Genomic DNA, 13,450 nt, shown 5'->3' with positions numbered 1-13,450 from the left:
GCATTGTGGACTGTATTCTTCCTTTCTTTTCATTTATCAGTTATATACCGCAGACCACCAGGAAAACAAGTTCATGGTGGTTAACAAAAATGGCCAATAAACAAGAAGAAATGTCAATCAAGAAAATACCAAATATCGTAAAGCAATTAAAAAACAATAAATGGAAACCAGAATGCAGACTAAGAAGCAGAAAACTGCTTGATTGATCATGTGTCATCAAGTCAGTGTCAACTCACATAGATTTTTCTCCGTAATAATGAAAAGGATAACATATAAACGTAAATTTAAAGTTCTGCTTTAAAATAGGACAATAAAGAGGCAGCTCTACTTTAGTTAATATTAAACAATCCATCAATGTTTTAAATAGGTGTAAACCAGGTCACAGTCAGGGACATTTAAGATATAATCGCTCAATGCTCAGCAGCCTCAACGGATTACTAGATTGTTACTGAAGCTTTCAACTGTATGAAACAAAGATCTGGGATACATGCGAGGCCTCCTATGAGGGTTCACTTCCAGAAGGTTGGAAATGGGCCATGAGGTTCATAGTAAACTTGAAACATGCTACTGATATAAAAGGGACTAGGCTTCTCCAGTGTTATAGGCAAAAGTTGACTATTTAAAATGACAACAGCCCATGAAGCATCAAAGGATCGCAGGGAAAATCTCAAAGAAAAATGCCTTTAAAAAATTATGTGATGGGAGGCATTTTTTTGGTGCTTTCGAGTCAGTAGAATTTTTGTAAAGATTTTTTAAAATCTTGCCTTTATTATTTTTATAAATAACTCAACATACCTAATACTCCTTCCTCTTATTTTCCCCACAACCACCACCCTGTGAGGTGAGTTGGGCTGAGAAAGAGTGACTGGCCCAAGGTCACCCAGCCAGCTCTCATGCCAAAGGCGGGTCTAGAACTCAGGGTCTCCTGATTTCTAGCCACTACACCAAACTGTCACCAATTTGCTACTGCCTCCTTCTTAGGGTTGAGAGTGACTGGCCCAAGGTCATCCAACTGGCTTCATGCCTAAGGAAGGATTGGAACTCGTGGTCTCCCAATATCTAGCCTTAAAAACTAGGGGGAAGAGTTAGTTCAATACTTGATACTAAAATGAAAATTATGTTGGGGCAAAGCCTGAGAGGGGTACATTTTCTAGTTGGGTGCCACAGCTAAGAAGATTTCTTTTGCATCTCCACATATTGTTCTATTTTGAATGGTGAGGCATAGAGGCACACCCTTATAAAATCTTAATTCTCAGGCAGTTTTATTCAGGAAAGAAGTGCTTCTTCAGGTATTGAGGACCCTAACCTTACCTTTAGGGTTTGTAATGCCATCACTATTGAATCTGGACCACAAAACAATCCAGCATCTGAATTCTGCAAGAGCTGAAGCTTCCACGTCATCGTTAGAGACATTTGCGCATACAGCTATTTTGCCCATAAAGTTCTGGTGTGCATACCACAACCATGGAAAATGGTGTGATTGTGAAAGCCTTTCCCTGATATGTGGTCTCTTCTGCAAAATCACCATCTCCCTCACTAGGAAAAAAAAAATCCACCCAACTGCTCCTATCTAGTTAGATGCTGTATTTAAAGAAAGATCGCAAACGTGCTGGATATTGCCATGGAGAAGCAGCAAAGGAAGGAAGGAAGTTACAACAGCTAAAGTAAGTCTTTAAATAAAACTGGCATTCCTTATAAAACAAGTATCTTCCTGTTTCACAAAAAGGCTATTACACATGGGCCAATCAAGATTGTAACTCCAGTGTAGCTAGTTACCAGATTCTCCCTCACGGTTGAGACACATTCCATCTCCCTAGATAGTGTAAGCAAGCACGTCAGGGAAGGAAATCACATGCTGGAGTCCTACCAAAGCAGAATTAATTCTTATTGGTGCAGGGTGCTGAGGCTGATAAACTAGTATCACCTATGTAAAAGGAACTTCCCTTAGTCCCACACCTTATTTAATTAAATCACAAGCTAAAATCCGGTTGCTATTAATACACACACACACACACACACACACACCTCTCTTGAAGAAAGATTACTGAAGACATAGTCTTCAATATATCCAAGAGATATGGCTGTACTCTTCAAAATGGCTGACTTGAGCTACATTTATACAAAATGTATGTGGCATAAGATGTGGATGTGTGTGTATATATACACATACTGTATCTGTGTGTGTTTATAGTTATGGATGGATGAAGTTTGGGACTGGATGAAAATTGTTCTAATAACAGCTGTTTAGCTGCTGTCCAACCCAACTGCTTGTATACTAACACAGCCCAAAATCATCATGCATCAGGTTCCACCACCCTCATTATAGGCAGCCAATAAAGTGAAGTGGAAAAACTCTGACTGCAGTAGTATCACATCATTCTCCACTTTATATTACTAAACAGAAGAGAAAACACATGGATGTATAGCAGCTGGTAATGGTCAGCGATTCAATTATATTTTGCTTTCAAACTGTAGTGCTCAGAAAAAGCATCTGGTAATAATGCTCCTCCTAGGAGTGGGACCATTCGGTGCAAGTAGGAATCTACATCTCACCACAAACACAGATGAGTAACAGCAAGCTATAAAATGGTGTTTAAAATGTTTTCATTTTCAGAATGTGAGAAAGCAAGCATAAAAGATGGATCGGTGCTGACTCTCCACATAAGGGGGTTCAAATATATTGTTCCCACCTGCATTATCAACGTACTACTTTTGAACTGCAGAATTTGTTCATAGTTTATTTTCAAGTACCTTAACTGAAGCCAGTAGTAGAGACCCTGTTCTTAATATTTATATTTAATCCCCAATTTTGGAAACAACCTATTTCCTTTGTAAACAATGGCTAAATATACCAATCCTAAGACAAGGGTGAGACACTGAAATGTCTTTGCTATTTTTTTCTGTCTTAATTTCTCTTTTAGATTGTATAGGACAAGGGAGAATATGTCTATACAAGGAAGGATTAACCATGATAAAACATTTTAATTGTGTGTGCGTGCCACCACCAGGCATGCATTATTTCTGCATGCCCTTTCAAGAACAGCATAATTAACGTTTTGCAAAGCAGGAAAATTAGGATTAATGGATCTAAATGCATTATTTGCTTTGCCCTGAAAAAGTTAAATCCATCATGAGGAAGAGATTCGACTTAAGCTATTCATGGGTAATTAAAACTTTCAAAGTGTCCCCTATTGGGACGTTGTAAGAAGATAGTTATAGAAAACCAGATACTGAAATGTTGCACATAGAGCAGAAAATAGAAGGTGATGTATCTCATAAATATGTTAATACATGGCCAAGATCCTGATGAGACAATGCAGATAAGAAGCTGGTTTTGAATGAAAAGGCCACATATATCTGATGATATTGGAGGTAAAGAGGTAGGATTGCATTTGCTTCATCCCATATCTACCGGTAGCACTGGGAAAAAGTGTAATTTGATCGATTCTTTCATGTTTCGAATGCCAGGCTTTGTGGTGGGGTAGGAATTGAGCGGGGATGGGTGAGAGATAGTCCTCTATCCCAAGTTTATGAAACTTGCAATTATGTCATACATTTTCCCATTTAGCTTAAAAGCCCTACTGAAGAGGTATGTAAATCTGTGCTTAAAAGAAGCACAACTTCAAAATGGAAAGGTTGAGATTACAGCCAGAAACACAATCCCATGTGCATTCAGTCATCAAGCAATATCCCACATATAAATGCCAAAACATCCACAAATCTGTACTTATTTAGGGAGCATCCCATTCTATTCAGTATCTGTAACGGCTTTGCATGGAGCATCTCTGTTTACAGGTGGATATCTCAATGCTGAAGAATTTTGGGTTTCAGACCTGTGGTGCTTTCTTTTTAAATCTGAATTTCATGACAATATTTATAAAATGCAATACTGTGCTGGCTTCATATACTATTTTTAAGTAAAAACACACAAAACTAGGACTTGCTACAAGATAAATCTTCAAGGTCCCCAAATTCTGTATATGCAAACAAAATGAACATATCTAGATACTCAAGGGGGGGGGGGGAGCCTACAAAGCATTAATACAGTGGCTAAATCATAGACAAGCTCTGCAGTTAAACAATAATTTCCGAACTCTTATTAGAATCATATTAACGAGCCACTCAACGTGAGTTAATACATGAAACCAATGGTAGGATCGTGATGATAAACGAAGTGAGCATAATTCTTTTTTTTTAAAATAGAATCTTGGCGATCCAGAATAGAATTGTTAAGATTCAGTGTCAACTTCTGCAAAATTTAACAGAACTATTAAACAACATGTAGAACACTGTAAAGACAAGGAAGAATGTAAATTGTCTTTACAGGCATCATTTCATGGCACTGAGGAAAAATGGCCTTGGCACAGATGACAGACAAACAGATACATAACAGGTACAAATGTTATTAAAGATTCTGCAGATAGCAAGGCTGTGAGGATCACACATATGCCAGCTTCTTGCCATCACTAGCAATAATGTGTCTGTTCAGCTCTTTTTTGGATGCTGCTCTTCCTAGTAGTAATGAGCAACCACTAAACTGGAGTGATAGTTGATTTATCACATAGTAGCCCCTCCATCTAAGGGATGTGGTGGTGCTGCGGGTTAAACCGCTGAGCTGCTGAGCCTGCCGATCGGAAGGTTGGTGGTTCGAATCCGCGTGTCGGGGTGAGCTCCCGTTGCTAGTCCCAGCTCCTGCCAACCTAGCAGTTCAAAAACATGCAAATGTGAGGAGTTTAATAGGTATCGCTTCAATGGGCAGGTAACGGCGTTCCATGTAGTCATGCTGGCCACATGACAACGGAAGTGTCTACGGACAAACGCCGGCTCTTCGGCTTTGAAACGGAGATGAGCACCGCACCCTAGAGTCAGACACGACTGGACTTAATGTCAAGGGAAACTTTACCTTTACCTTTACTAGCCCCTCCATCAAGCTTCTCCTGGTCACTGGTCCAGTGTCATGAATATGGATGGTGAGCAGGAGGAGGCCCCTATCCAGGGGGGAAAACGCATGCATAGTTTAGAGATTTTGAGCTGTCATTCAAAGAAACCCAGAACAGACCCGCCTTGAGTTTTGGGGTTTATTTGTCTGGGTTTTCCCACACTTCTTCAGTTTGGTAGGATTTGCTGTCTACAATAGCAGTAAATAAAACACTAGAGACTTTCTCCTCGTCTTGGCGTGGTCTTTGCTTAGGCAGCACAACCAGAAATGTAGTTCTCTGAATAATAGTTTCTTTTTTATTTCCCGAGAAAGCAAGATCCCTTTAAAATTATTCAATCACATCAGAGCTTTTGAAACAAGCTTTTCAGAGAACCCTGACTTGACTTGTACTCTGACATGACATGTTGCATTTAGGAAAGAATCAATCCATTTCCCTGTTTTGCCTGAAAGAATGGAGCTTGCTGGATAAAAGCAAATAGCCAGATAGATACAGAGACTGTCTATTAGACATATGAGAGAACCAAGGGGTTTTCCAATCCATCAATGCAGTTGGTATGTGGTCTGCCACAAATTGCCCAAAGGCCCCTGCACTAATTATTTCTCTGGAACTGGTATTCTCATGAGAAGACAAGAACCATGGGCGATTAGGTGAGATACCTTATTGCAGTTACATAGATCCTTCTGTGTGACAAAAAGCAGCTGCTATGAAGAGCAAGAATCTGATTCTATATACGGGTGGGCCCCAGCATTAAACCCCACATTTCCTTCTCCCATCCTTTTTGAAATGGGCTGCCTATAATCTTATTTCTCAGGCTACCCTGGTTACTGGTCAATGTTTTCAAAACAATCGTGTATCTGGTCCACGCTCTCTATTCTCCACCTAAATAGCTCCAGCTGTCACAAGGTCAAAGCTTAGAAACTCTTTAAGACAGATGCTGGACCTGCAAAAAGTTAAATCCACAAATTGGTTAAAAAAAAAAAGCAATCAGAAATACAGGCTCCTAGTCCATTTCCAGGCACATTCAAAGCACTGGTTTTAGCCTACAAGACTATTAATAAATTCTAACGCAAAGTAATTGAGTTAATCGTTATTAGAAAGGTGCGTATTGGGCAGAGGCAGAAGGAGGAGATTAAGAACTCTTGCTGTATATTTAACAACAGAATGCTACAGGATTCTTTCTTTTTAAAACCATAATAAAAAGCTTCTCCGTGTCTGAAGTGGAGTTGTGATATCGGATGACATTCCTGAAGGGAAAAAAAAAGAACACAACACCAGACTTAGTTTAGAATCCAAGGACTTCACAACTTCCTTGAAAGTTAACATTTGCTTAGAGGTTCTTCTCCAGATTCTACTTCTGTGGAATACAAGGGGAATGTATTTGGAGACCGAACCTTTTGTGTGGTACACTCTGAATTTTCTCTACAAACACATAAACCCATCATGGACCCTTCCTTTTTGGATGCCAGATAAAAGCAGTTCTCATCTTCTCCAACATTTCTTTGTTTTAGCACAGATTTTCTCTGGTCAGATTACTGCTATGGTATTATTACGTATTAAATTTAATCACTGTTATTCATTCTTTCTTCAGATAATGTTCTTGGAACATAAAATATCACTAAGTCAGAAATGAAATGAAATGAATAAATAAATGATTCTGTTGATCCATTCATGACCACAGGCCAGTCTCTTAGAATTGATACCTTGCCAGCTTAGAGGTTTCTGTTCTTTCCTGCATCTGAAAAAAGTTCTGGGGCCAGAACACACATAACAACTCCATCTGCTAAGTCTTGGCCTCATACTGTAGTTCAAGTGTTTTGAACATCTAGTAATTTAACCCAAGAAGCTATTTTTATCATCTGCTTTTCCCATCTTGGCATAAAGTCATTCTTGTGCTCAGCTTTTAGAATGACACTTTCCCAACAGTCGTTATCTTCAGCAAATCACAATGACTCTGCAATGACGCAGGCAAATCATCACCGTACCAATCCTGCTATTACATACTTGTCCCAACAGCTGACCCAAAGTTTAAGTTGTGGCATTTGTGTGATAATGTCACCATGCGTTTTATTACCCGTCTCCTCTTGCAACACCCACATCTCTCAGTTTTCCATTCAAGAGGGCAGAATCACAAGGCTCTTCCCAATTAACCACAAGTTGCAGAACTTAATATATTTTAAGTCTCTGCTCTGGGGCATAGTGCTGCTCCTAGAAACAAATCTGCTAAGAAACTGATACTCTGGATGCAATATGAGATCATTTACTTAAGCTAGTTTATCTCTTGCCCAGTCAGAAAGGTGACGGGAGCAGAAACAACATAGCAGCAGTAGGAGAAAGAAACCAAGAAAGGAATTTGTGAAAATGAATGTAGTAAATCAAAGTCTTTCACATCTTGTGCCAACCCTTGTATAGTTAAAGCAGCATCACCCTCAAAAAGATGGCAGTGACAGCATGCTCAAGGGAATCCTGAGGTTCCTAGAAATATATACTAAAAATATTTAGAGAACAGGAAATGAAAGAAGCAACAACCTTCTGGAATACTGAGTATCATTAGGAATGGAAGGGTGAAGGAGGCAAAGAGACAGTTTTGAAAGTACCCAAGCCAAATGTAATATTCTAGAGGTGACGGACTCGTCCCTGGGGGAGCTGGGGGTGTTGACGACCGACAGGAAGCTCTGGCGTGGGCTGGTCCATGAAGTCACGAAGAGTCGGAAGCGACTAAACGAATAAACAACAAAGCCAAACGTAACACCATCTCAGAAGCTAGGTGTCTCATCAAGCTGGCTAGACATTTTCAGTCCTAAATAAAGATCCACATTTCTCAGTGTATTATCTCAGTTTATTAATCCTTAGTATTCAGCTTTTCATAGTATAAAACCTGAGCTCTGTGGATTTTCATTCAATTTATTGCAGAAGAGAATCCTTCCATATTAAGCCAGTGAAAATTTAGGCACAGGATCCTTTTGCTGGTACTGCGCATAACCCCCTCTGGGTTACCAGAAAGAATTAAGTGAAACTCCCAGGTATCTCTGTCCTGAATAAAAGGAAATATTAAAATTGCTGTTTCCTGTATCAACGATAACCTATTTACTCAGCTCCCAAAATGGGTTGTTTTAGAGCCATTCTGCTGAAATAACTTTCCTGTCTACTTGAACAATGATAAGAAAACAGAAGGGATTCAGAGCTCTTGACTCTAGTTTTCTTGACCTTCAGGTAGTCTCAAGTTTGTTTAAATAAATGCAAGGATGAAAAAGAATGAAATTAGAGACAAGGACTCTTCAAAAAAAAAAAAAAAAAAAGAGGGAGAAGAGGTGTAAGTTAGACAAAAGGAAAATATAGCAAGGTTCATGCTAACCCTAATGTGAGCCATCCTTTGTGTGCCCTCTTCTCATGTTCACTGTTTCAATGTATAGTATACATCGTAACGTTTCACATGCCATGGCGCTGATGCGCGTTTCTGTTTGGGAGGGAGCTGCTGTGAGACTTTGTACCAAGCTCTGTATCTGTGTTCATTACAATGGAATGTGTTTGGGTTATGTTCTCTGTTCAAGGACTTTTCCCGCAGACCATCAGAAACCGTTAGGAGCACCTGGGATTGTGAGCTTGGGAAGATTCTACAGGGGGAGGGATCTCATTTGCACCGAGGGCTTTTAGTTTGAATTTGGCGCGCTTTCATCGTTCTCAGCTTTCTTTGTGATCCTGCATACTATTCTTTAATAAATCAGATATCTTTGAATTCCTGCTCATGAGTCTGAGAGTGTTTTAGAATAGACATTCATTACATAAAGCTGAGAATCACCAAAGTTGTACCGTTAGCTCCTACCAAGATCAGTTTCTTGTGAGGGAAAATAGTTAACAATGGCTGAGTCCAAGCTCACGACCGGGGGACTTGAGGAGCCGGCTAGCTTGATGCCCGAGTCGATGGTCAAGAGCGGAGAACTGAGCCTCACACCAGAACCTTCAGATTTCTGGCAGGATTCGAGTTCCAGCCCTGAGGTGGAAGAATCTGACGGGGGAGAACCAGAGCAACTGGCACCCAGCGAATCGCCCACAGAGCTGATCACCTGGGATGAAATGGGAGAACCCCAGCCAGGGACGTCCCAGGCGTCCTGGAAGTATCAGTTCCCGCTGACGCCAGATGTAGAATCTACCACGGTATCAACGGAGAGACAGCCTAACACGCGAGGGAGGGAGGAATCTCAAACCCCTGAAAGGCTAAGAGTGGTGGAGGCCAAAATAGAATCAATGGAGTACATGTTAAGAAACCTGTCTCTATCATTGGGGGGGCAGGGGAGGCACGACGGAGGTCCCGGCTTCACGCAACCATCCCCCATCCTCCCACCTGGACCGCCAGCAGAGCGGGGCCGGACATGGCTCCGGGATGAATCTCCACCCTGCAGGGCTCAACCACCAGTGTCCCCACCCCGAAGAGGGAGAACTACTGTAACCTGGGGCCCAACCACTCAAGCAGCCGCCAATTCCGCTCCAAGAGGAGTGGGCGTGAGAGACTTTTCTGTCAAGTTTGATGGGGATCCAACCAAGTTATCTTTCTTCCTAACCAATGCTAAAAGTTACATGAGGCAGTTTGGAGCATACTTCCCTTCCGAAGAGGCTAAGATAACTGCCATCGCCACCAAGTTGAAGGGTCGAGCGGCTGACTGGTATGTTCAATTAAGTGAGTCTGACTCCCCTGAACTTGAGTATTTTGAGGACTTCATGGGGGCGTTAAAGCTGCATTTTGAGGATCCTCTGGCCAAGGCAAGAGCTAAGAAGGCGCTGAAGGAACTTACCCAGGGCCAGCTGTCTGTAGCTGATTATGCCCTGGAGTTTAAGGCTTTAGCTGGGAAAATCCCCAACTGGTCTGTCAACCTTAATAGAACGGTTTAAAGAGGGACTCAACCGGGACGTCCTACGGTGGGCGTTGTGTAGAGACGACCCAGAGTCATTGTACGAATGGATCTGTCTGGCCGGCAAGGCTGAGCATGCCCAGCATACCTTCATGCAAACCAGACGACCTGAATAACCACCAGCCACCATGAGGGGACCCCGAAGTGCTGCAACTGCTGCCTGGCCAGGCTATAGAGCCTGGGAAGAGGAGAGAGATTGGCACTATGCGAGGGGTCAGTGTCTCCGATGCGGAAAGGAAGGGCATCAAGTAGCTGATTGCCCAAAAGCCAAGGCTGGAGATCGAGTGGGCAAGTTGCCGGCCAAATCGCCCCCCCCCCCTTGCGGCGGATGACAGCAGCCAAGGGCGCAGCCGAAGCTGAGGAAGTATTCTACTTCTCGGGAGAGGCTGAAGATGACTCTAAGGAGCCGGCGGGAAACGCCAGCCACCTGCCATGAAGAGCGCCTGCGGGCAGGTGGAGGAGGATGGGCGCGAGGATGCTATGGTGAGTGCTGACTGTCCCACTTTAGCAGTAAAAGTGCAATTGGGCTCCTGCAGAAAGACTACAGAGGTCTGGGCTTTAGTTGACTCTGGGTGTTCCAGGTGTCTAATTCACCCTGATCTGGTTGCTGCTTTGGACCTGCCTAGCTTCCCCCTCCAGCAGCCTTTGATCTTCACACAGTTGGATGGTTCAACGGCGGGGGGGGGGGGGGCGGCAACCCATTTCACTGGAACTGTCGCAATGCAAATGGGCAGCCACTGTGAGACGTTAAAATTCGTAGTAGCACCTGTTGGCAATCCCTTGGTAATTCTGGGGATCCCCTGGTTGACCTATCAAAGCCCATATATAAACTGGGAACACAGAACTGGCTTGCCCGATCGATACCAAGACTTTGCAGGCGTCTTTGGGGAAATGGAAGCAGATCAGCTACCCAACCATCGGAAAACTGACTGTACAATAGAGTCGGTTCCCAACGCTCAATTGCCCAAGCCAAAAATTTATCCAATGACTCAGAAGGAGCTTGAGGCATTACGGGACTTTATTGACAAAAATCTGTCAAGGGGGTTTATTGAACCTGCAAATTCCCCAGTTGGGGCCCCTGTGCTATTCCGGGAAAAGAAAGATGGCACGCTTTGACTCTGTACAGACTATCGGGGGTTAAATTCCATCTCAATTTGCAACAACTACCCTCTTCCACTCATGAAGGACATGTTAGCTCACTTGTCTAAGGGCAAGATTTTCTCCAAGCTTGATCTTCGTGAAGCCTATTTCCACATTCGCATAAAAGCTGGGGATGAGTGGAAAACTGCTTTTAATTGCCCACTAGGATCGTTTCAGTACAAAGTCCTCCCTTTTGGGTTGGCAGGGGCACCTGGAGTCTTCATGCAATTGATTAATGAAGTATTACATTATCATTTGTTTAAAGGGGTCCTGGTTTATTTAGATGATGTTCTCATTTAAACTGAAACCGAGGAGGAACACGAACACCTCCTCAAACAGGTGTTAAGCAAGCTTAGAGATGCCAAACTTTCCAAATGTGAGTTTCACAAAACCCAACTTGACTATCTGGGCTATAGGGTGTCTGACAAGGGCATTGAAATGGACCCTGCAAAAATTCAGGTGATTTTAAGTTGGGAACGTCCCCGCACCTGGAGGCAATTGCAAAGTTTCCTCGGGTTCAGTAATTACTATCGCCAATTTATCCAGGGGTTCGCTGAGATTGCTTTGCCCCTCACTGATTTACTCCGTACCAAGGGCTTGGGGGAGACACGCAAAGTAAAAAACCCTGGGGCAGTGCTGAATTGGACGCCTGAATGCCAGGCAGCATTTGAGAAATTAAAAACCCTCTTCACTGCTGAGCCTATTCTACAGCAGCCTGATCTTGAACGCCCCTTTGTGGTCCAAGTTGACACTTCTGATTCCTCAGTTGGGGCTATATTGTTACAGAGAGATTCTGAACATCACTTAAAACCCTGCGCTTATCTGTCCAGAAAATTTTCTGAAACCGAACGCCGGTGGCATGTTTGGGAAAAGGAGCCTTTTGCTGTAAAAGCCACTTTGGAAGCCTGGCGTCACCTCCTGGAAGGCGCTAAATGCCCTTTCGAGGTTTGGACCGATCACAGGAATTTGGAAACCCTCCGCACCCCCCGGCGTCTCAGTCCTAAACAAATTCGCTGGGCTCAATTTTTCAGTCGCTTTTAACTTCCAGTTAAAATTTATTCCGGGAAAGAAAAACTTTCTGGCCGATGCTTTGTCACGTTTACCACAGGACCTTGACCACGTGGCAGATGTGGTTGGGACTGTTCTCAATGAACCACAACTGGGCTTAGTTGCTGTCACCCGGAGTCAGACCCGTGCGCAGGCATCCCCGCCCCCAGCCCAGTCTGGGAAGCAGAAAGTGCAAGTTCCTTGCCAGTTACAGAAAGACTTTCTCCAGGCGTTGAAATCTGACACTTGGTTGCTAGCTAATAAAGACACTGTTTCTTTTGAAAACGGTCTGGCATGGGTGCGACACTGCCTTTATATACCTGAAACTTTAAGACCTGACATTTTACAGCGTTCCCATGATGATAAACTTGCTGGGCATTTTGGTTTTGTTAAAACATTGCATTTGGTTCGTCGTCAATTCTGGTGGCCTACCTTGAGACGCGATGTAGAAGACTATGTGGCTTCCTGTCCTGTTTGTGCAATGTCAAAACGAAAAGGGGGGAAACCGCAGGGGCTTCTGCAGCCTGTGGCCAGCCCATCCCATCCCTGGGACGAGATTTCTATGGATTTTATTGTGGATCTTCCTCCCAGTCAGAAGAAAACTGTCATTTGGGTTGTAAAAGATTTTTTTTTCCAAACAGGCCCATTTCATTCCATGAGCGTCCATCCCGTCGGCCCCGCAATTGGTGCACCTATTTCTCATCCACATCTACCGTCTCCACGGTAGCCCCTCCTGTTTGGTCAGTGACCGCGGGACACAGTTTACTTCCCAGTTTTGGAAATCATTTTTAAAATTGATTGGCACCAAACAGGCGCTGTCCACCTCGTCCCATCCTGAGACTGATGGATCTACTGAGATTTTAAACTCCACCCTTGAACAATTTCTTAGAGCATACATTAACTACCATCAGGACGATTGGGTGGACTTATTACCTTTTGCTGAAGTGGCTTACAACAATGTTGTCCATCAGACTTTTCATGTGGTTTCTGGTCACGACTTTGTTCCCATCCCTGAACTGCCACAACCCCCTTCCCAAACATGTTCTGCCTCTGACTGGGCTGTTAAGCTTGCTGATTCCTGGCCGGTGATTCAACAGGCTTTGGCTGATGCCCAGGCTGCTTACAAGTTTCAAGCCAATAAGCATCGTTCCTTGCAACACGACTTCAAGATTGGGGATCAGGTGTTTCTATCTACCAAATTCATCAAGTCACCACAACCCTCTAAAAAACTTGCTCCGAAGTTCATTGGTCCTTTCCCTATTGTTCGTCTTATCAATCCAGTTACTGTTAAGTTGGACCTGCCTCACAATTTGAAACGCTTGCACCCTGTTTTCCATTGCAGCTTGCTCAAGGCTGTCCACCACTCCTCCCGCTGGCATCCCCAACCTCCTCCTCCTTCTCCGATCATGATTGACGGCC

At 43.3% G+C, this 13,450-nt stretch overlaps 1 protein-coding gene across 2 annotated transcripts in view; it reads right to left on the bottom strand.

Moving 5' to 3' along the window:
- The window catches only part of TBL1XR1 (TBL1X/Y related 1), a 206,060-nt gene that overhangs the window by 27,367 nt on the left and 165,243 nt on the right, over positions 1-13,450 (bottom strand). The gene's annotated exons all lie outside the window — the stretch shown is intronic.

Source organism: Candoia aspera, chromosome 6 (genome assembly GCF_035149785.1).
Source record: "Candoia aspera isolate rCanAsp1 chromosome 6, rCanAsp1.hap2, whole genome shotgun sequence".
In the NCBI taxonomy this organism is placed as follows: Eukaryota; Metazoa; Chordata; class Lepidosauria; order Squamata; family Boidae; genus Candoia; species Candoia aspera.
Note: the sequence above shows the minus strand (reverse complement) of the source record. Positions and strands in the feature narration are given on the sequence as shown.